Raw genomic sequence first — 24,746 nt, 5'->3', positions numbered from 1 at the left:
GCTCATCTCACCGCCTTCCCCTCATAGAGTGTGTGTGCTCGGTTATGTCCGACTCTTTGCAGCCCCATGGAGTGCAGCCTACCAAGGCCTCCTCTGTTCACGGAATTTTCCAGAAAAGAATACTGGAGCAGGTTGCCATTCCCTTCTCCAGGGGGTCTTCTGGATGCAGGCATCCAACCTGCATCTTCTGCACTGGCAGGAGGATTCTTTACCACTGGGGCCACCTGGAAAGTGTCACCCTTCAAAATGCACATGTTAATGCTCCCTGTCCTTTCTAACCCTCAGGGTCTCTGGATACTGCTGGAGATCACAGCATCTCTGGTCATCCCCACCGTAGCTTCCGCAGAGGATCCCATCTATGGACTAGCATCTCCCCTCTGCCACCCATGGGAAAGAAAACAAAAGATAATGGCCTTCGTCAGTTTCATATGTTGAGTCATCATGTACCATCTGAGGTCGTCTCCTGGCTGAGTGAATATCACAAATCATCACCCCAGAAGGAAGTTCATGGCTCCTGGAGAAGGGCAGCCCCACTGTGAAAGCTTTAAAACCCATGCTCGTAAAATGTGGTGAGGAAATTCATCTTTGAGGTTTACGGCCAACGAAATCTGTGATATCTCTTTTATGGATGCTTTTAATGTTCTCTGCAGAGCAATGAGCCACTGACCCGGGGAAAGTGTGGTTGAGCTGCTTCCTGAGTGAAAACAAGAGGTGGTCATCGTGTGTCCCCCGTCAGTGGCCCTGCCCAGGCTGGTAAACCAAACCCCAGGCTCTAAGGGGTAGCTTATCCCAGAGTCTTCTCAAGAAGCCTGTTGTTGGTTGTCATTTAGTCACAAAGTCATGCCAACTCTTTGAGACCCCATGGACTGTAGCACAGTCCAGGCTCCTCTGTCCATGGGATTTCCCAGGCAAGAATTCTGGAGCAGGTTGCCATTTCCTTCACCAGGGATCTTCCTAACCCAGGGATTGAACCCACGTCTCCTGCATTAGCTGGTGGATTCTTTAACACTGAGCCACCGGGGAAGCCCCTGGCTACACACAAAATGAGATGGGTTCAGTTCCACCATCCAGGGCTTGGGGGCTTCCCTTTGGGCATTTGTCAGGGAAGGGCTGTGAGTAACCCCGGAATGACCACCTACCCTCGTGGATTCTCTGTCTGTGGTTGCCATGGAGACAACTAGGATGCTCTTTGGGAGCTCTTATGACATTTGCTCTCCTTGCTATTAGCTCTTGACTCTGAACCTGCCCACCATTCCCAGCACATACCTAAGCTCCCCGAGGAGCCTGGGTCAGCCCCTGGGGAGCCATGTGAGGTCCCCACGTGCCCTGAGCCAGCCCTTCCCTTGGCCTCTCTGCTCCTGTGTATCAGCCTGGCCTCTTGTTTCTGCTGCTCCCTAATTGCCCTGGACATACACTATCTCTGCCTGTAAGGATTGTTCCTGCAAAGTGAACAGAAACCTCCTGGCCAAGCTCCAAAACCCAATCATCCTGAATTTATCATCAGCTCCTCAGAAGAAAAAGGCCCCATGTCCCGCCTGAGCCACTCTCCTCCCAAGCATCCTGACTTCCTGACCTTGCCGCATTCTGTTTCAAAACACTTCTCGCTCTGGCCGAACTGCAAAGGGCGAACACATTTAATGAAGTTCGAGCTGACCCATTTTTCCTCCAAGCATCCCTTCACGTTTCTAGTCATGACAACGCTTTGTCTCCTCGTGAAGCCTGCCAGCTCGTAGTCCGGGAGTCAGCAGACCCTTCCTGCCCCTGGGAGGAGTCTTCGCAGGGGAAGCTGGGCTGAGCTGATGGAAGCTCCAGGTGCATCCCCATGTGCCAGTCGGTCTGTGCCCAGCTGAGCCTTCAGGGCGGGAGCCCGGGCACGCAAGTCATCATCTGGAAGAATGACTGTGGTCCAAGAGTTCCAAAGAGCTCCCAGGATCCCAGGGAGACGCTGCTGACACCGAACTGTTCCACCCGAGACTCGGAAATAGGCTCAGTGACCTCCAGCGACAGGCTTAGACTCCGGTATCAAGAAGGACCGTCGAAACCAGTTAGTGCAGGGCTCAGAGGGGGCTCCTCTCTGCTAAAGATGCCTCACACAAGGACAAGATTTGAGGGAAAGCAAATATTGAGGACGGTCTTCTCTGGTGTCTCAGCAGTAAAGAATCCGCTTGCAATGCAAGAACCACAGGAGATGCGGGTTGGATCCCTGGGTCAGGAAGATCCCCTGGAGGAGGAAATGCAACCCACTCCAGTATTCTTGCCTGGAAAATCCTGTGGGTCGAGGACCCTGGTGGGCTACAGTCCATGGGGTCGCAAAGAGTCAGACACAACTGAGTGACTGAACACACACACCGACAGAGATGAAAGGAACTGGAAGGCTGTCTGTGGCCAGATCAACTTAAGCACCTTTCTGGTTAACTGAGTTATGCACTGGGTTTGTGAATTCATTGCTACCTCCTCTGAACATTTACTGCGTGCAGGAACCATGTTGAAAGCTCCTTGTGCCCTACCTGTGTCTTCCTCCAACCAACCTGTGTGCAAGGAATTATAATGAACCCTCTCTGTCAGGTGGAGATACTGAGGCTCAGAGCAGCTGGGATTCGCTGACATCACAGAGCTGGGGCACTGGGACGCTCCTGGGCTCACACGCTGGACACCGCTGTTTTCACCACTGCACAAGCTCGTGACTGAACAAAGACTGTGACTTCAAATAAGTAAATAAAAACCAATTTCTCTGGGAAACACAAATCAAAACCACAATGAGAGACCATTTCATGCCAATTAGGACGGCTATTATAGAAAAGAAGGGTGGGGAGCTTCCTCGGTGATCTAGTGATTAGAAATCCGCCTGCCAGCACAGGGGACATGGGTTCGATCCCCAGTCCAGGAAGATCCCAGGCGTCACAAAGCAACTTAGCCAGTGCACCGCAACCACTGAGCCCACTCTCTGTGGCAAGAGAAGCAACCGCAATGAGAAGCCACACACAGCAATGAAGAGGTGCTCCCACTGGCCACAACTGCAGAGAAAACTTGTGCACAGCAATGGAGACCCAGCACAGCTAGAAGTAAATACATCTTTAAAAAAAAAAAAAAGGTGAGGGTGAGGGGGATTTCCCTGGTTCCATCCGTTAAGGCTTCACTGTCAGAGTGCAGTGGCTTCGGGTTCAATCCCTGGTCAAGGAGCTAAGATCCTAAATCCCAGCCAAAGGAGACCAGAACATAAACAACAGAAGCAACATTGTAACAAATTCAATAAAGAGGTTTTTTTTAAACTGAACTTCAACTAGATTCGTCTTTAAGGATGAAAAAAAAAAAACAAAAAAACAAAAAAACAGAGACCAACAAGTATGGCCAGGAGGCAGAGAATTTGGAACCTTTCTGCACTGCAGTAAGAATGTTAAACAGTGTAGCCACTGTAGCAAACAGCATGGCTGTTTCCTGAAAAATTAAACATGGCATTTTCATTTGATCCAGCAATTCCACTTCTGTGTATACCCTCAAAAGAAGGGAAAGAAAGCACTCAAAGAGGTATCTGTATATACATGTGCATAGCAGCATTATACACAGCGGCCAAAAGCTAGAAAAAACCCAAGTGTCCACTGACGGATAAATGGATAAACAAACTGTGATACACATATTAATACAATGGAATATTATTCAGCCTAAAAAGGGAGGAAAATTCTGACACCTCGTACAATATGGATGAACCTTGAAGACATCATGCTCAGTGAAATAAGCCAGATACACAAAGGATAAAGGCTGTATGACTCCCCTTACACGAGGTCCCTAGAGCCATCAGATTCATCCAGACAGAAAGCAGAATGGTGGATGCCAGGGGCAGGGGAGGAGGGGAGTAGGGAGCTGCTGGTGGATGGGTGCAGAGCTTCGGTTTTACAAGATGAAAAAAGATCTGGAGACAGTGATGGTGGCTTCAGCACACCCTGAATGTGCTTAATGCCATCGAACGACATACTTTAAAATGGTAAATTTCACATTCCATGTTTTACCATAATGAAAACGGTTTTTTGAAAAAGATGCAAATGTTGTTTTGCCGTGTATATTTTACCACAATTTCTAAAAAAACGAAGCTCTCCATACTTTAAAAATGTGGGCCTGGGACTTCCCTGGTGGTACAGTGGTTAAGAATCCACCTTACAAGGTGGGAGACATGGGTTCAATCCCTAGTCCAGGAACTAAGATCCCACATGCTTCAGGACGACTGTGCCCAGGCGCCGTAACCACTGAGACGCTGTTGTTGTTCAGTTAGTCATGTCTGACTCTCTGCGGCAACGTGGACTGCAGCACGCCCAGCTCCTTTGTCCCTCACCACCTCCTGGAGCATGCTCAGACTCACCTCCACTGTGTCGGTGATGCCATCCAACCATCCTCCTCTGAGCCCACGTGCCACAAAAAAGGATCCCACGTGACATGCGCTGCAACAAAGACTCAATGCACCCTAATTAATCAACTAATTAAAAGTGGGCCCACGAGGAGACGTGACCTCTGCTACCCCGAGAGTGGCTGACCCTGTTCCCCTCCCCGGCCTGCATCTGTGGCCACCAGGAGGCAGACTTGCTGGACATCCCCTGCGACAGGCGCTGCCCACTCAGGAACAGCCTGGAAAGCCGCTTCTCTGCTCTTCACAGCCTTCTTCTCCCTCTTTCTCCATCTTCTGCTCACGGCCGACTTGCCTCTTCCGCAGGCTTTGAGGATCTGAGAATGGGCGCCAGGGCTGAAAAGTTTGTGCAAAGCTGTGGAAAGGCTTCCTGAAGAGAGCCAGGGTGGCGAGTGTGGGCAAAAGAGGGTGCTGGCTCCCCTGCTGCACTGCACCCCGAGATGCCATCTCTCAGAAATACCCCCCCAACCCCTTTCCACTCAAGTCTTTCCAGTCCGTGAACACAAATCCCTTTCCACTTCAGCTCTCTGGCACCATCTTGTGTTAGTTTTTAAACAGCTGCTGGGCTGCACTTAGTCGCTCAGCCGTGTCTGACCCTTTGCAGTCCCATGGACTGTAGCCCACCAGGCTCCGCTGTCCATGGGGAGTCTCCAGGCAAGAATACTGGAGTGGGCTGCCATGCCCTCCTCCAGGGGATCTTCCCAACCCAGGGATCAAGCACAGGTCTCCCACATTGCAGGTGGATTTTTTACCATCTGAGCCACCAGAGAAGCCCAAGAACACTGGAGTGGGTAGCCTATCTCTTCTCCAGGGGATCTTCCAAACTCAGGAATCGAACCAGGGTCTCCTGCACTGCAGGTGAATTCTTTACCAGCTGAGCTACCGGGAAAGCTTTAAACAGCTACAAAGATTTAAAAAAAAAAAAAAAACAAAAGATTTTTTTAAAAAGATTTTTTAAAGAACAAAACAGTTTTCTTATTTTCTTTTTTTAAAAAAAATTTTTTTATTTTATATTGGAGTATAGCCAATTAACAATGTTATGGTAGTTTCAGGTGGACAGCAAAGGGACTCAGCTGTACGTATACATGTAACCAATCTCTTCCAAACTCCCCTCCCATCTAGGCAATAACAAAATAGTTTTCTGAATTTTATTGAAGAAAAATTGTATAATATTCTATAATAACATAACAAAACAAGAGTAATACTAAATAATATTCTAGAAGATCAGCTTCACTGATTGTTTTAGCAGCAAGCAGTCAAAGCCTTTTTATCCTTGAGCATACTCATAAATATTTCAAAGATAACCTTAAATGTAGAAGTTGGTTTTACTCATCCTGCCTTTGACAGAGATACTACCTGTGAAATAAAAAGGAAGGTATGTTTTATGTTTAAAGTTCTATCAGGAATTCGAACAGCACGCGGCCGGGGCGCCCCGGCCCTCCCCCGCTCTGCCCCCGGATCCAGACGACCTAGGAGCCGCGGGTGGGGGCCCCGCGAGCCGGGCTCCACCGCCCGCCGGCCGGCCTGCTCTTGGGCACATCCCGTCCGCTTGCTCGCCCGAGACATGGAATCCTGAAGGAGGGCCGAGCTCTTCGGAAGACCACACACCTGCTGTTAAGAAAGACCCCCTTCTGCCACCTGGCAAGAGAAATCTGGGTTCAGTTCACTCGCGGCGTGGACTTCCGTTGGCAAGCCCGGGCCCTGTTGGCCCTACAAGAGGCGGCAGAACGTTTTGATTGTTTGTTTTTCAGAACGTTTCTAGTTCGTCTCTTCCAGGATGCCTATCTCCTCGCCTTACACGCCGGCCGCGTCGCTCTTCCCGAAGGATGTGCAGCTGGCCCGAGGATCCGAGGCATTCAGAAAGGGCTGGGCTGAGCTCTGGCCACCCGCCCTGAGTCTCTAGTTAATACCAGAGTCTCTGCCTGTAGACAGGACCAGATCCACCGAGTATAAGGTCTTGCCTGGACTTGCTCTCTCTGAGCAGAGCGAGCGAGTTGCTTTCGTAGTTGTTTTTTTTTTAAGAAGACTGCATGGCTTTCCTCTGTAACAGAGGTAATATATGAGAGAATCAACACATTCCAGAAATCCTGAGAACAATTTTCAGATGAAAAGACTCTAAGGTTGACTTCACTTTGCAGATTACTCATGTGACTGATGATTTGGAAGACATCAGATTTTCTAGGTTATGGGCGAAAAGGATATTTACTGATTACTTTAAATCTTCTTGTACCAATTAAATTTTTTTACCATATATATATTTACTTTTATTTAAAACATGATGGAAAAAAATAAGAGAAGACCAGTCAGTTGCATGGAAGCACCTGGAGCATCCAGCGTGTAAATCTCTGTCCTTCAGACTGACTTCATCATTAACGGCAGAAGCAAGTTTGTATGTAGACTGTACTTGTCAACAGATTATACAGCTTTTCAAAAACTCAATTGGGATGAAAACAGAAAATTGTTAAGGTTTGATGTTCTGGCTCCTTCTGGTAAATTCCTGCCAAAATCATTCAGAAATTCCAACTTGTAGAATTTATTTTATTCTTTATTTGCAAATCATAGAAGATGTATCAAAATTTATACTTCAGAATTTTTCATTCCAGGATTTTAAAGAGCCTTTTCAATGTTTTTACAGGTATTTTCATAACTTCCTTGTGGAGAGATAATAAAAATAATTCTTAATGAGAAAAATTTGAAGCAAAGTTACTGTTGCACATAGATTATACTATGTTCTTTGTGTGTTAGCATTAAACTCTTCATTTGGACTCTGCCAACAGACACAGTTTAAACAAGAGAACTGAGGGATGTATCTTTGCCTCCAGTGGAGTAGAGTATGAGCCAATAAAATCCTTGCCCTTCTCTTGTAACTGAAAGCAGTTTAAGAGACTTCCATGGAAATAGGAAGTGCCACCTGAAGACGTTTAGATATTGTGTGTGATGAAAATGATTAGTGAGGGTGGGTACCAATAACAATGCGTCAGCCAACTAAATTCAAACTAAAGGGAAGGACCAAGTTCTGTAGTTTGATAAATTTTAACCCTTTGGAAAAACCTTTTCCTGTTCGACATCAACTTTTTAATGGTAACATTGGAATAAAGCTTATCTATGAATGTATTTTTAAAAATAAAGTTTTATCAGAGCCAGAAAAGGAACAGTGTAAGTAAAGGATATTATAAACCCTCATCTTTACCTGGTCCCTCAGCTCCACACACTCTTCACCAGACGATAGAAGGACTGTTGTGTTCACATTCAGCAAAGGCAGCCCAGGGACGCTCCTTAATGGCTGACTCTGACCCTACAGACCTACAGGTCTATGCAGTGGGTTATGCTGCTAAAACCGAACCTGACTCCTCAGAGGGGAAGAAGAGGAAGGAAGAGAAATCCATCATTGGTTAATCTAGTAAAACTGCTTCATCTAGCAAGATCTAACATCAGGATGGTAAGCGCCTGCCCCTCGGCAGGTTCCTGAGCCTTTCTTATTCTGCTGGAATTGCAGACAAAGCTGCCCTCACTCCACAAGGCAATCGAGAAACGAAGGATGCCTCTGGGGACTTCCCTGGCGGTCCAGCAGTTAAGAATCAGCCTTGCCAGATGAATGGATAAGGAACTTGTGGTACGTATACACAATGGAATATTACTCAGCTATAAAAATGAATGCATTTGAGTCCGTTCTAATGAGATGGATGAAACAGGAGCCTGTTATACAGAATGAAGAAAGTCAGAAAGAGAAACACCAATACAGTATGTTAATGCATATACACGGAATTTACAAAGATGGTAACGACAATCCTACGTGCAAGACAGCAAAAGAGACACAGATGTAAATAACAGACTTTTGGACTCTGTGGAAGAAGGCGAGGGTTGGATGATTTGTGAGAAGAGCATTGAAACGTGTATATTACCATATGTGAAACAGATGACCAGTGCAAGTTCAATGCATGAAGCAGGGCACCCAAAGCCAGCGCCCAGGGACAACCTAGGATAGGATGGGGAGGGAGGTGGGGGGACTGAGAACGGGGGACACATGTGTGCCTGATTCATGTCGATGTCTGGAAAAACCAGCACAATACTGTCAAGTAATTAGCCTCCAATTAAAATAAATATATTTTTTTTAATCTGCCTTGCAATGCAGGGGACAAAGGTTCAATCCCTGCTTGGGGAATTAAAATCCCACATGCTGCACAGTGAGGCCAAAAGAAATAAAATATAAAGTTGTTTCTGGCAAACCACACAGGAAAAAAAGCACCGCTTTGGAGTTACAATCCCACCTCGGGTTACCGGTGTCACTGAGAGGGCTTTAAAACATCTGCTTTACTCACAGGAGACCCTAAGCTGCAGGGAGCCTCACACACTTGGATTTTGTTCTCGAGATCCAGACCTTTTTCCACTGACCGACTTCCCCATGCCTGTGGAGTTCAAACAGAAAAGAGGGGCCAAAGGACAGGACCCCGGGAGAGGGAAGGAAGCTGGGGCCTTTCACATTTGCAGCCAAGCCATAGCCAATATATATTTAATGTATAAAAGTAAACCCTTACAATGTGAAGTAAAGAAAAGTCTCCAAAGGAAAAAAACACCACTTCCCCAGCGAGGAGGAACGCAGACAGAGGCCTCGTTTTTTTCTTTTCTTTTACGTCCCTGTCACATCTGTCATCCCTGCAGTAAAAGGAATCGGGCTTGGAGGTCAGAAGAGCTGCAGTTAACTCTTGACTGACCATGGAATTTTTGGCAGAAACTGATGCTTGTGGCCTGTGATTTATTGACTGAAGCACTCCAGTCAATAACATTTCGAGACCCTGATGCAGGGAAAGATTGAGAGCAGGAGGAGAAGGGGGAGACAGGGGAAGAGACGGTTGGATGGCACCATCGACTCAGTGGACATGAATCTGGGCAAACTCCAGGAGACAGTGAAGGACAGAGGAGCCTGGTGGGCTGCAGTCCATGGGGTTGCAGAGAGTTGAACACAACGTAGCAACTGAACGGCAGCAACAACAAAAGGCAAGTTAACATGTCTCTAGTCAATAATGTGTTATGGCCAGCCCGAGTCTCTGTGTGACTCTGGACAGCTTCGGCAGCAGCTCTGGGCCCCAAAGACCTCATCGTGACCCCAAGGTTAACAACACCGGCCTTGGGGGACTGACCTGAACACAAGAGAAGTGCCCCTAAAGCAGAGGCTGGTCCAAGCAGGGGCTCAACAAATGAAGCTGGCATCTTGATGGTGGGAGGATGATGGCCAGCCTACTGCTCCCCTCCTCCTGGATCGCCATCCTCCCAGACACAAGCCTGCCTCCTTTTCCAACTGGCCGGCATGTTAACTTTGCAGCAATGACACGGAAAGTGTTAGTTGCTCAGTCGTATCTGACTCTTTGCAACCTCATGGATGCATGGGATTCTCCAGACAAGAATACTGGAATAGGACGCCATTTCCTTCTCCAGGGGATCTTCCTGAACCGAGGATCAAACCCAGGTCTCTTGAATTGCGGGCAGATCCTTTACCATCTGAGCCCTCATTGAGAACTTCCTATGTGCCAAGTGCTGTGCATTAAATGATCTCACTTAATCCTTATGAAGGTACTCATCATAGCTATTGATAATACCCAACTTTTCAGGTAAGGAAGCAGGTTCAGAGAGGTTGGTTAATGTATTAGAGTAGGCTGACTGCTGTCACAAATAACCCCAACACTTCAGTGACTTAACACGATGAAGGCTTCCCTCTCCTCCACGTTATTGTGGGCAGAGGGCATGGGGTGAGGGATTCACGAGACGTTGTTCAAGGACCCAGGCTCCTTCCATACTGTGACTCCACCAGCTCCTGTACCCATGTCCACCTCTGGCTTCTCCGCATCTAGCTGGTAGGCGAGGAGGAGAGAGTGAGAAAACCCACGTCTCTTACCTACCTCGACGCAAGGAGACACATGGCACTTCTGCTCTCACTCCACCAGGTAAAACTAATCCCTTTGCCCCACCAACATGCAATGGGCTGGGAAATACTGTACTGGTGCTCCCAGGAGGAAGAGAGCAGAGATAGATACTGACAAGCAAAAGTAGTTTCTACCACAAAGAACTCGCCTAAAGTCAGACAGTCGATGAGAACAGACATGAGATGTGACCCCCTCTATCATCTAGGGCAGTGCAGCAGTTTTAAAACAGAGCCCCCAAATTCTCTACCATTCCTCCAATCATGAGTTGACGTCAGTGCTAAATCTGGGCTATGTTAGTCCTCGGCCAATAGAATAGAGCAAAAATGACAATATAACTGTGTCCAGGCCCTCCAGACATCTACTTCCTACCTCCTGGGATGCTCACTCTGGGAACCCAGCTGCCGTGCTATAAGGAAGCCCAAACTAGTCTATTCAAGAGACCTCATAGAGGGCTTCCCTGGTGGTCCAGGGGTGAAGAATCCGCCTGCCAGGGCAGGGAACACAGGCTTGAGCCCTGGCCCAGGAGGATCCCCCATGCCTTGGAGTGACTAGACCCATGTGCCCCCGCTGCTGAGCCCACGTGCTGCAACTGCTGAAGCCTGTGTACCCAGAGCCTGCACTCTGCAACAAGAAAAGCCACTGCAAGGAAGAGCAGCCCCGCTTGCTGCAACTAAAGAAGCCCACATAGAAAAGAGGACCCAGTGCAGTCATAAAAACTGAACCAAAGTGATCGTACGGAGGAGTCACTTGCTCTGTGGGAGAGGTCCAGTCATCATCTAGAATCAGACTAGACGTGTGAGTGAAGATGCTACCTCTCTGACTGGTATGAGGTGGTCCCTCGTGGTAGCTTTGATTTTCATTTTCTCATAACTAGTGATGCTGAGCATCTTTTCATGTGCGTGTTGGCCATCTGTGTGTCTTCTTTGGAGAAATGAAATAGTACTGAGCCATAAAAAGGAAAGACACGATGCCATTTGTAGCACACTGATGCAACTAGAGATGATCACACTGAGTGAAGGAAGTCAGAAAAAGAAAGACAAACCCCACGTGACATCACTCACACGTGGAACCTGAACGCTGACACCGATGAGCCCACCTATGAAACAGAAACGGACTCACAGACAACAGACTGGAGGTTCCAAGGGGGAGTGGCAGGGGGAGAATCGATCAGGAGTTTGGGATTAGCAGATGCAAACTACTCTGTATAGAATGGATGGACACACAGGCCTATTGGAGTAGCACGGGCTTCCCTGGTGGCCCACCGAGCAGTAAACAGGTTCCATCCCTGGGTGGGAAGGAGCCCCTGGAGGAGGAAGTGGCAACCCAGCCCAGTATTCTTCTCTGGGAAATCCCATGGACAGAGGAGCCTGGCGGGCTACAGTCCGTGGGGTCACAAAGAGTCAGATGGGACAGAGTGACTCAGCACATATACCCTGTATAGCACAGGGAACTATATTCAATATCCTGTGATTCACCATTATGGAAAAAAAAATACAAAAAAGAATATATGCATATATGCATAACGGAATCCCTTTGCTGTGTAGTAGAAATTAACACAACATTGTAAGTCAACATTTTAAATGACTCACCCTCTGCTGCTAATCACTAAGCCCCACCAACCTCTGTGTACCGCTGTCCCTTCACTGCCAGGAAAACGATATTTGGTCCACACTGAAGCTGGGTGGCTCTGCAAATCCTAGAGGACCTTGTGGCTGTTCCAGTACGTCCTTGCTTATTTATTGTATATACACAAGTGTGTATCTGATAATCCTATACTCCTAATTTACCCCTCCACTTTCCCCTTGAGTAATCATCAACTTGTTTTCTATGTTTGTGGATTTGTTTCTGTTCTAAAAATAAGGTCATCTCTATCACTTTATGGATTACACAGATAAGTGATATCATTATTTGTCTTTGTCTGACTTACTTCACTTCCTATGATGATCTCTAGGGTCGTGCATTTTGCTTGTTGAATTTATTTTTATTGAAAATATACAGACATTGAATTCCACCATAGGTTAACTAGCTATTTGGTGTTAGTTCCAGCATTTGTATGTTATATATGTGGAAATACTGCTGAAATCCTAAAATCCGACGATATAAATGAACATGTACAGTACAATCACTTCTTTAATTTCACGTGCTTACACTCTATTGTTTTTTAAATGTTTATTTTTGAAGCACCAAAATAACTATTTTGTCATGTAACAGCTAAGCAGTATCCCTAGATAAAGAAAATGTATAAAACTGCAGCTTCTGTGGATGAGGGATGAGGCCAGAGTCCAGCTATTCAGCCTCCTCATCCCTCTCTCCTGATTTCCTGGCTTCTGCTGGAGACCCTGGGGCTCCATGGGACGCAGTCAGTTCAGTTCAGTTCAGTTCAGTCACTCAGTAGTGTCCAACTCTTTGCGACCCCAAGGACTGCAGCACACCAGGCCTCCCTGTCCACCACCAGCTCCCAGAGCTTGCTGAAACTCATATCCATTGAGTTGGTGATGCCATCCAACCATCTCATCCTCTGTTGTCCCCTTCTCCTCCCACCTTCAATCTTCCCCAGCATCAGGGGCTTTTCCAAGGAGTCAGCTCTTCACATCAGGTGGCCAAAGTACTGGAGTTTCAGCTTCAGCATCAGTCCTTCCAGTGAATATTCAGGACTGATTTCCTTTAGGATGGACTGATTGGATCTCCTTGAAGTCCAAGGGACTCTCAAGACCCTTCTCCAACACCACAGTTCAAAAGTATCAATTCTTTGGCGCTCAGCTTTCTTCACAGTCCAACTCTCACATCCATACATGGCTACTGGAAAAACCATAGCCTTGACTAGACGGACATTTGTTGGCAAAGTAATGTCTCTGCTTTTTTTTTTTTAATGTCTCTGCTTTATAATATGCTGTCTAGGTTGGTCATAACTTTTCTTCCAAGGAGTAAATGCCTTTTAATTTCATGGCTGCAGTCACCATCTGCAGTGATTTTGGAGCCCAAGAAAATAAAGTCTGTCACTGTTTCCACTGTTTCCCCATCTATTTGCCATGAGGGGATGGGACCAGATGCCATGATCTTAGTTTTCTGAATGTTGGGCTTTAAGCCAACTTTTTCACTCTCCTTTCACTCTCATCAAGAGGCTCTTTAGTTCTTCGGTTTCTGCCACAAGGGTGAATGCAATATTATTCAGAAATTAATCTGCATATTCAAGATCGAACACTAGAGGGCGCGCCGCTGAGTGTCTGCTGAGCTTTCCATTCATTATTCAGTTTGTGCCCAGGATGATAAAGATGCCTGTTGCAAACCCCTTTTTTTATTATTTATTTATTGGGAGGGGGAAGCTGCTCTGCCCAACAGACAGGATCTTAGTTCCCCGACCAGGGATAGAACCCAGGTCCCCTGTACTGCAAGGTGGAATCTTAACTACTGGATCCCGAGAGAAATCCCAGTAGCTAAAGAATCCATTTTCAGAACATAAAGTTTAATTTCTTTTGGAAATACAGGTCTCCATTGAAAAACACTGAAAAACAAAAGTTGTAGAATGCCTGGGAAAATTAAACATTTGAGTAAAACCATCCTTCAAGAGATCAGACTTCTGCAAACCTCAAATCAGAAAACAGCTTAAAAATATATTCAGTGAGAAAGCAATACACATGGGCCTTTATGAGGTATAAAACATGCACAAGCTCAGAGAATAATTTTTTAAAAAACATAATAAAATAATTATATTAAGTCTTCAAACATAATGACACCATCTCATTAAGCCTAAATCAATTTAAAGGTCAACAATGCGTAATCTAGGTAGGCATAAAATGTATTATGTCAATGATTAAACCATTCTCTCCTTTTTCTTATCTCTATCCTATTAACACTAAAAACACTAGAACCTGCTATATTTTATATGATAACGAACAAATTTAAAAGGTAGCAAATTTTCTTAAGGTTATTTCTGATTTTAAAAAAAAATAGTAATAATAACCCAAACTCCTCAGACACCTAATTCACTGACATTTTATCACATTCCACAGTGTGTATCCCAGGAGATCAGCATTGTAAGGAAAGGGCTGTAGGGAAGACTCTATGGGAATAAAGAGAAATAGTCCACGATAAAACATGCCAGTTACATAATAGCCAGGAACTACCCTAGACATGTTGTCAGTATTAAGGAGCTGAGCCTGTATGAGTCCCAGTGGAGAAAAATTCACTTAGCATTCAGCTATGCCAGGTCCCAGGAATACAGATGTGAACAAAACACCAAAAATCCCTGCCTGCATGGAACTTACATCCTCGTGAAGGTAGACAGTTAATTATTAAGTTGACTGCAAGCACGATGAAGATAAAGTAAATTAGGGGAGATGGTGAAAAGACTGTGAAGGGCTTCCCTGATGGTCCAGTGGTTAAGACTCTGTGCTCCCCATGCAGGGGGCCTGGGTTCGATCCCTGGTCAGGAAAATGCTGACCATGTGCTCCAACTAGGACCTGGTGCAGCCAGAAAAATAAGTATTTTTTTAAAAGACTGTGAGAGTAGGTAGGAGTGTTGGCATTTACAAGTTTAAATTGGGGGCCAGGACGGGGGAAGCCTATTCCAGGAAGAGAGAATGAAATGTAAATGGCCCCAAGGCAAGTGCAAGGAATAGGAAGAGGATCAGTTTGGCAAGAACAGAGTGATTAAAATGGAAAATCATGGGGACACCAAGTCAGAGGGATAAGACAGAGTCGGGTGGGGGATACAGTGAGGGCAGTGCAGCGGACTGCAAGGACTGAGGCTTTATTCTGAGGGAGACGGGCTGCCAGTGTTTGGCTTATAAGGAAAAGAATAGCATCATCAGACTTAATGTTCTAACGGGATGACTTAACTGAGGTGAGACAGGCTATAGGAGCAAGGGTACAAGAAAGCATATTTTAAAATACAGGCAAGAAATACTAGTGGCTGGGTAATAGCATGGTAACTCAGCATGATTTTAGACTATTCCTCCTGATGGTCACAAGTATACGCTCTGGCTGTTAATAAATACAGTTGTTTGAAGACACATTTGGAATGACCAGAAACAAACAGGAAAAGAAAAAGATTTGACATTTGGAAAAAAGGGAATCACATGAGGTGAGGTCCACGTGCATATGGCTCCTGCCTTTGCTCACTCCCCAGTCTGTCTGGCATGGCAGACAGAGTCAGGCCGAGCCTGGAGATTTGTTGGTCCGTGGAATCACGGAAGAAGTTCAAGGGCTGCAAAAGCAACTGGTTAGTGAATGGAAGAACTCACAGAATTCCACAAAATGGAGGAAGCCACAGAGGACGTAAACTCAAACTCTCCATTGAAACCCTTTTCAAATTATGGGCTGACCCCATAATGTGTAGGGCACATGTGTAGGGCAAGACTAAAAAGAGCCCAGGAGGAAACAGCTGGAAGAACTAAAGAGCCGAGCTGAGGTTTCAGCACATGCCTACTACAGGGAAAACTGTTTGTAGATCACGTCCTCCCAAGATAGAAGAGCTTTTCATCGAAACTTCATGAAGACCACACGTAGGAATAAAGACCACCTCCCAGGACAAAGGTATTCACTTGAAACGCAGTGGTAAAATTAAAACAGACCTCCCCTAACAAGTGCAAAATCAACCCTCCAAAAGATTCAGTTCAGTTCAGTTCAGTTGCTCTTAAAGTAATTGCCAGGCTGGATGAAGCACTAACTGAAATCAAGACTGCCAACAGAAATATCAATAACCTCAGATATGCAGAGGACACCACCCTTATGGCAGAAAATGAAGAGGAACTAAAGAGCCTCTTGATGAAGGTGAACCAGGAGAGTGAAAAAGCTGACTTAAAACTCAACATTCAAAAAACTTAAGATGATGGCATCTGGTCCCATCCCTTCGTGACAAATAGATGTGGAAACAATGGAAACAGTGACAGACTTTATTTTCTTGGGCTCCAAACTCACTGCAGATGGTGACTGCAGTCATGAAATTAAAAGATGCTTGCTCCTTAGAAGAAAAGTTATGACCAACCTAGACAGCATATTCAAAAGCAGAGACATTACTTTGCTAACAAATGTCCATCTAGTCAAAGCTATAGTTTTTCCAGTAGTCATATATGGATGTGAGAGTTGAACCATAAAGAAGGCTGAGCACCAAAGAACTGATACTTTTGAACTGTGGTGTTAGAGAAGACTCTTGAGAGTCCCTTGGACTGCAAGGAGATCCAACCAGTCCATCCTAAAGGAAATCAATCCTGAAAATTCATTAGAAGGAGTGATGCTGAAGGGAAGCTCCAATACCTTGGCCATCTGATGCAAAGAGTTGACTCCTTGGAAAAGACCTTGATGCTGGGAAACATTGGGGGCAGGAGGAGAAGTGGACGGCAGAGGATGAGATGGTTGGATGGCATCACTGACTCAATGGATATGAGTTTGAGTGAACTCCGGGAGCTGGTGATGGACAGGGAAGCCTGGCTGGCGTGCTGCAGTCCACGGGATCACAAAGAGTCGGATACAACTGAGTGACTGAACAACAATAACAAAGTAATTTCCCTGTCTTCTAAAACAAAACCCAACATTCTTCAAAGGCGGAAGACAGAGTTGAGATTCTCTACAGTACATCCTCCACAAAGTCCAGCATCAATAAGAAAAATTATTAGACAGGCGAAAACAAAAAAAAATGAGATATAATAATAAAATAAATAATAAAAATAAGAGATTTAATTAAATCTAAATAAGAAACTAATTCCAAGATGACTCAGAAGTTGGGATTAGTAGACAAGAACTTTAAATTAGCTACCATAATCGCTCCCTGGTGGTCCAGCGGTTGGGATTTGGCAGTTTCACGGCCATGACGAAGGTTTGATCCCCTCCCAGGTGGCACTAAGGGTAAAGAACCTGCCTGCCAATGTGAGGGACAGAAGAGACACAAGTTTGATCCCTGGGTCAGGGCGATTCTCTGGAGGAGAGAATGGCAACCCGCTCCAGTATTCTTGCCTGGACAGTTCCACAGACAGAGGAGCCTGGCGGGCTACAGTCCACAGGGTCGCAAAAAGTCAGATACAACTAAAGCAACCTAGTACACATAAATATGTTCAAAGACTTAAAGAACAATATGATCACGATGAATGGACAAATTAAAATATGAGCAAAGAAATGGAAAATCTAAAAAGCAACCAAATGAAAATTCTAGAACTGAAAAACGCAAAATCTGAAATTGAAAAAACAGGAACCACTGAATAGTTTCCGTGTAGACTGGCTATAACGGAAGGAATCATCATGATCCTGAAAATCAGTCAACAGGAATCACACAAGCCACAGTTTGAGAGTATTCACCAAGTTCCCAGAATCAGAACCAGTGGAGAATTTAATCGTCATGACCATTCCTAGGTCTAAAGAGGCGAGGGGATGGGGTATCAGACCCAGAGAGGGCTGTAGGAGGAATGCCAGCACTCTCCTGCCCCTGATCTTTTCCCACACCTTCCAGTGGTCCAACCAAGCAGAAGCTCAGGGGCATGGGAGTCAGCTGGTTCCATGTGCAAAAATGCCAGGGCCAAAGCAGGCTGGGGGAAACGGAGGCTGGATCTAGAGGGAAAACAGGGAATATCTAGATCACACATCTAAATATATCCCAGTAGATTTAAAAGACAAAGGAAGACTTCCCTGGTGGTCTAGTGGCTAAGAATCCACCTGCCAATGCAGGGGACAGGAGTTCAATCCCTGGTCCAGGAAGACCCCACATGCCACAGGCAACTAAGTCTGTGTGCCACCGCTATTGATCACTCGCTCTAGAGCCCTTGAGCCCCAACTCCTGACGCCCACGAGCCCTGGAGCTCGCGCTCTGCAACAAGAGAAACCATCGCAATGGGAAGCCCAAGCATGGCAACTAGAGAGCCGCCCCCTGCTCGCCACAACTAGAGAGAAGTCTGCTCAGAGCAACAAAGACTCAGCACAGCCAAACATTAAAAAAGATTTAATTAATTTTAAAACAATAAATAAAAGCCAAAAAAAGAAACACTCCAGCATAAATCCTAGGTCACTTACAAAGGAATAAAACTCACACTGCCCAGAGTTCCCTGGTGGTGCAGAGGTTAAAAGCGTCTGCCTGCAATGTGGGAGACGTGGGTTCAATCCCTGGGTCGGGAAGATCCCCTGGAGAAGGAAATGGCAACCCACTCCAGTATTCTTGCCTGGAGAATCCCATGGATGGAGGAGCCTGGCAGGCTACAGTCCACGGGTCTCAAAAAGTAGGACACGACTGAGTGACTTCACCTTCACTTTCCTGCAGCAATAGCAGGAAGTCCCAAAAGACAATACAGTAATATCTTCTCAATTTTTAGCAGCAAGGGTGCAAACATTTTTCAACCTAGGTAAAAGGTTTTTCATGTGTAAAGGCAGCAGAAAGTTATTCTCAGATGTCTAAGGATTAAAAAACATATCCTGCATGTTGCTTTGTGAAAAAGTTACTTGGCCAACTAAGGCCAAGTGTGTGTATATATATATATATATATATGTATGTGTATGTATATATATATATGTGTGTGTGTGTGTGTGTGTATACACTAAGGCCAGCTGAAAGAAAAGTCAAAATTAAGAACTCAAAAACAGAATTTGTGGTATAAAATTATTTCTGTAATGATTCAATTACACAAGGAAGGGCTTATGCATTAAAATTATCTTTTTCTTTTTTAATTTACAGTTGAACAACATAAGACAGATGATGTATGCATCAAATCCACAGCCTGCTCCCAGGATGCGAGGGAAGAGTGAGAGGCTTAGAATCTGCACGGAGACAGGAAGTTTGAAGAAATGGTCCAATGTTATGTAGGATCTTCCTTGCCTCTGCTGGACACCAGACTCACCATCCCATTAGATTATGTCCTATTGGATGGAATCTGGAGCTTGGGGCAAGGCTTGGCCCTGCGTGCTTTACTCAAGTGTTTCCATTCTGGATCCAATCCTCCTCCACTGCTATATCCTTCACCCTGCAAAGCATCCACTATCTGATTTGATTCCCTGAAACATTCAACTTACTGTCTTTCCCACGACTTTCTGAAAATGGCTAACCTTCTCAGAGGACTGAGACACAGGGCAAAGAATCACTGAATAGTCTTCACAAAAACCTAGTGCTAATAAGGAATCGCATGATAGCTAATTTCATTGTAAAGTAACTTGAGAAATTATTTTTCTCATTGAGTGAAGGAAAAAAAAATCTGGTAGAATATATGTCAGACCAGTAACAAAGATTATCTCTCAGTTCAGTTCAGTCGCTCAGTCGTGTCCAACTCTCTGTGACCCCATGAATCACAGCACGCCAGGCCTCCCTGTCCATCACCAACTCCTGGAGTTCACTCAAACTCATGTCCATCAAGTCGGTGATGCCATCCAGCCATCTCATCCTCTGTCGTTCCCTTCTCCTCCTGCCCCCAATCCCTCCCAGCATCAGAGTCTTTTCCAATGAGTCAACTCTTCGCATGAGGTGGCCAAAGTACTGGAGTTTCAGCTTCAGCATCATTCCTTCCAAAGAACATCCAGGACTGATCTCCTTTAAAATGGACTGGTTGGATCTCCTTGCAGTCCAAGGGACTCTCAAGAGTCTTCTCCAACACCACAGTTCAAAAGCATCAATTCTTCGGCACTCAGCCTTCTTCACAGTCCAACTCTCACATCCATACATGACTACTGGAAAAACCATAGCCCTGACTAGACAGACCTTTGTTGGCAAAGTAATGCCTCTGCTTTTCAATATGCTATCTAGGTTGGTCATAACTTTTCTTCCAAGGAGTAAGAGTCTTTTAATTTCATGGCTGCAATCACCATCTGCAGTGATTTTGGAGCCCAAACAAATAAAGTCTGACACTGTTTCCCATCTATTTCCCATGAAGTGATGGGACCAGATGCCATGATCTTCGTTTTCTGAATGTTGAGCTTTAAGCCAACTTTTTCACTCTCCACTTTCACTTTCATCAAGAGGCTTTTTAGTTCCTCTTCACTTTCTGCCATCAGGGTGGTGTCATCTGCATATCTGAGGTTATTGATATTTCTCCCGGCAATCTTGATTCCAGCTTGTGCTTCTTCCAGTCCAGCATTTCTCGTGATGTACTCTGCATATAAGTTAAATAAGCAGGGTGAGAATATACAGCCTTGACATACTCCTTTTCTTATTTGGAACCAGTCTGTTGTTCCATGTCCAGTTCTAACTGTTGCTTCCTGACCTGCATATAGGTTTCTCAAGAGGCAGGTCACGTGGTCTGGTATTCCCATCTCTCTCAGAATTTTCCACAGTTTATTGTGATCCACACAGTCAAAGGCTTTGGCATAGTCAATAAAGCAAAAGTATATGTTTTTCTGGAACTCTTGCTTTTCCCATGATCCAGCGGATGTTGGCAATTTGATCTCTGGTTCCTCTGCCTTTTCTAAAACCAGCTTGAACATCTGGAAGTTCACAGTTCACATATTGCTGAAGCCTGGCTTGGAGAATTCTGAGCGTTACTTTACTAGCATGTGAGATGAGTACAGTTGTGCGGTAGTCTGAGCATTGTTTGGCATTGCCTTTCTTTGGGATTGGAATGAAAATTGACCTTTTCCAGTCCTGTGGCCACTGCTGAGTTTTCCAAATTTGCTGGCATATTGAGTGCAGCACTTTCACAGCATCATCTTTCAGGATTTGAAATACCTAGGGGTTGGATTGTGGCCAATTTGGACTTTCTACATTAACAACAGCAATTCTATAATTTTTAAAAAAATTTTTACAACAATCATGCTATATACTTAAACTAGAAAAGTATTTAAAGAAATCATTTTAAAATAAAATAAAGTTCTCTGTGCTGTACAGTATTTTTAATCATTTCAGTCGTGTCCGACTCTTTGCAACCCATGGACTGTAGCCCTCAGGCTCCTTGATTCATGGGATTCTCCAGGCAAGAATATTGGAGTGGGTAGCCATTCCTTGTCTTGTCTTATGATGTCTTCATCTCATTTTAGAATCATAGAAAGAATCTGAATAATTTTCCCTTATGCCCTTGGGAATGGTTTCCACTCAGTGAAACAGGCTTCCCTGGTGGCTCAGATGGTAAAGCATCTGCCTGCAATGCAGGAGACCTGGGTTCACTCCCTGGATTGGGAAGATCCCCTGCAGAAGGGAAAGGCTACCCACTCCAGTATTCTGGCCTGGAGAATTCCATGGACAGAGGAACCTGGTGGGCTACAGCCCATGGGGTCACAAAGAATTGGACAGATTGAGTGACTTGAAAAAAAAGGAGTTCACCAGTGAAGCCTTTGAAGCCTTCAATGCCTGGGCCTCTCTTTGTGGGAAGTTCTCTGATTATTAATCTCTTCACTTGTTATAGGTATATTCAGATTATAGGTATATTTCAGATTTTCTACTTCTTGTCAGTTTTAGTGGTTTTTAATCTTACTAAGAATTTTCCCAATTCATCTGCTGCTGCTGTTGCTAAGTCGCTTCATCCGTGTCCGACTCTGTGCGACCCCATAGACTGCAGCCCTCCAGGCTCCCCTGTCCCTGGAATTCTCCAGGCAAGAACACTGGAGTGGGTTGCCATTTCCTTCTCCAATGCATGAAAGTGAAAAGTGAAAGTGAAGTCACTCAGTCGTGTCTGACTCTTCGCTACCCCATGGACTACAGCCTACCAGGCTCCTCCGTCCATGGGATTTTCCAGGCAAGAGTACCGGAGTGGGTCACCTTTGCCCTCTCACCCAATTCATCTAGTTTATCTAATTTATAGGGATACAATTGTTCATAGTACCTCCTTTCAGATTCACTTTTTATTTCTGTAAGATCACTCGTAACATGTCTTCTTTCTTTCCTGATTCTAGTAATTTGAGGTCTTTCTCCTTTTTTTTTTTTAATCAATCTCGCTATAGGTTTGTGGATTTCATAATTATATTAATGAGATTAGAAATCAACATTTTCACTCCATGGGAAACAGGCCCAAGGGTAAAACCTAAGAAGTCACCTAAAAGCCTCAGGATGATCTGTTTGTACCGTAAGTGTCAGTATTAACACATTATTCATTTTTACTTTGCCACTGAAAAGGGTTAGGAACGATGAAAGAGCCTGAACAGTAGTATAGAATATGGTACCTCTCAGACGGTGGCATCTAAGGGCCATTCCCCACAAAGGTAACCAGAGACCATGCAGAAGTTCCTGGTTCTAGGTCTGCGGAAGGACATGTCAGGGACAGCCGTGCAGAACGCAGGGAGCCTCTCCAAGAAAAATGGGGTCATTTCAAAGGGACACAAAAGCCAACATAAAGGGTCCTCATTGGCTATAGATGGTACAATGTGAATATCAAAGGCCTCAAGGGCTTTACGTGAATCAACTCAGTTGATCCTTACATCAACCCTGCGAGTTATCTCCAGACTAGAGACAGAGAAAGTGAAACACAGAAAGAGGTTAAAAGTCACTTGGCCCCGCGACCCGCAACTACCGAGCCCAATTGCCGCAAGTACTGAAGCCCACCCCTAGACTCCCGAGCTCCGCAGCAAGAGAAGCCAGGGACTCCCTGTGGTCGGCTGGTTAAGAGTCTGCCTGCCAGCGCAGGGGGCATGGATCTGATCCCCGCTCCCGGAAGACTCCACGTGCCGCAGAGCAACTGAGCCCGTGCACCGCAACTGCTGAGCCTGCCTGCGCCCTCAAGTCCCAGCTCCACAAGAAAGGGCGCCACAGTGAGAAGCCCGAGCTCCCCAACTAGAAAGCAGACCCCACGAGCTGCAACCAGAGGAAGCCCACATACAGCAGCAAAGACCCAGCGCAGCCAAAAATATAGATAAATAATAAATCAATAGAAATTTAAAAAAACACAGAGAGAAGCCACTGCGATGAGAAGCCGGCACACCACAACTAGAGAGAGTAGCCGGCTCTCTGCAACTACAGAAAAGGCCCACCTGCAGCAATGAAGACCCAGCACAGCCAAAATAAGTTATATATATATGTTTAAGAAAAAAAGGATTACTGTTTAAAAAAACAAAAGGTCACTTGGCCCCTTTCTCACTGTTAGGAAGCGGTGGACCTTAGCTCAAACCCAGGTCCCCAACCTCAGAATGTGTACCTAACCTCCATTTTTATCTGCCTGTCAATAGTTATTATTTTATCATCAGAAAAAGAAAGTGCTGTTTTTAAACTCTCTTATCATACACTTACTCTATAGGTTTTCTAGAGTTGAAATTAAGAAACGTGCTGACATTTCAGCTTTTGAACTTGGCTCTTTGGGTGAAATGCCTCATACCAATGGGAGAGGCAGAGCATTCTGGAAGATCACGGCTCTCACACTCTTTGGCTTGGTAGGCAGAGCTGGGCTCCCACTCCGAAGTGCTGCCTGGAGGTTGCCCAGTTCTGTGCGGGAGGCTTTTAAATAGATAGATATATCAAGTGTCAGATATTCAATCCATGGCAGCTCTTATTAATACGAAAATCCCATTTGCAAAGGGCTTTTTCTACCCCCATTGAATTGGCCCAGTAAAGTAATCCTGTTGAAAACAAAGACCTGTCTCCAGAAGCCCAGGAGGAGTTGCATGTTATTTGCATAGATTTGCATATCAATTCATAGCGGGTGGAACTCCTCATTAAGGGGTGGATTATCCCAGGCACCTGAAATCCTAGGAAGAAAATATTTTTCAACTAATCAATTCAGTAGATTAGAAGTAGCCTCTCTTTCCCTGCTACCAACCTCTCACCTCCAAAAAATAATAGTAGTTAAGTCTTCATCCAAACCCAGGTTTTCCATGGAAACTCTCTGGGAGTCGGTAGCTGGATGGCCATTGGATGAGGATTCTGAAGGAAGGAAGTGAGAAACACACTTCAGGCCAGGAGTCAGTTCAGATCCAAAGTCAGCATCCTTCTCTGAGACTCAGAGCCTGCAAAGGAAGCCCAGACCAAGAGCAGGAGCCTCAGGCTTCTCCACGCCATCTCTTCTCTAGTGCTCCCTCTCAATTGCCTCCTCTGATTCCCCTCTGCCTGCATCCAAAATTCCTTTAGTTCCACCCTTCCTCTCCCTCACATCCTTCCCCTCATCTTCAGCGTCCCCCTCTGGCTCCTCAAGAATTAAAGAGGGGAGGCTTAGTTCTATACCTTCTTTCCTCCAAAAGAGTTACTGAAAGATAGCGTCTGTGGCTAATTCAGAATACAAATTTAGATTCTTTTTGGCTCGCATCGTATTTGACATAGAAATTTTTGATTCAGTAATTACTTATGAATAAAAAGAAAAGTTAGGAATATAATAGATATTCCTTTCAAGAAGTATGTGAAGAGCCTGATGCGAAGAGCCGACTCATTGGAAAAGAGCCTGATGTTGGGAAAGATTAAAGGCAGGAGGAGAAGGGGCTACAGAGGATGAGATGGTTGGATGCATCACCAAGTCAATGGACATGAGTTTGTGCAAGCTCCGGGAGTTGGTGATGGACAGGGAAGTCTGGAGTACTGCAGTTCATGGGGTCACAAAGAGTCGCACACGACTTAGCAG

At 45.3% G+C, this 24,746-nt stretch overlaps 1 long non-coding RNA gene and 1 other non-coding gene across 2 annotated transcripts in view; one reads left to right on the top strand and one right to left on the bottom strand.

The window, feature by feature from the left end:
• Positions 1-12,423: 12,423 nt before the first annotated feature.
• Positions 12,424-24,746, bottom strand: part of LOC132658154 (uncharacterized) — a 31,718-nt gene continuing 19,395 nt past the window's right edge. Inside the window, exon 2 of the long non-coding RNA XR_009597321.1 lies at positions 12,424-24,058. This is a non-coding gene — a long non-coding RNA (uncharacterized LOC132658154). The remainder of the gene's footprint in view (positions 24,059-24,746) is intronic.
• Positions 14,673-14,745, top strand: TRNAG-CCC (transfer RNA glycine (anticodon CCC)). Its single transcript has one exon. It is a non-coding gene; the product is annotated as a tRNA-Gly (tRNA).

Source organism: Ovis aries, chromosome 18 (genome assembly GCF_016772045.2).
Source record: "Ovis aries strain OAR_USU_Benz2616 breed Rambouillet chromosome 18, ARS-UI_Ramb_v3.0, whole genome shotgun sequence".
Lineage (NCBI taxonomy): Eukaryota > Metazoa > Chordata > Mammalia > Artiodactyla > Bovidae > Ovis > Ovis aries.
This window is presented reverse-complemented; position numbering and strand designations above follow the sequence as displayed.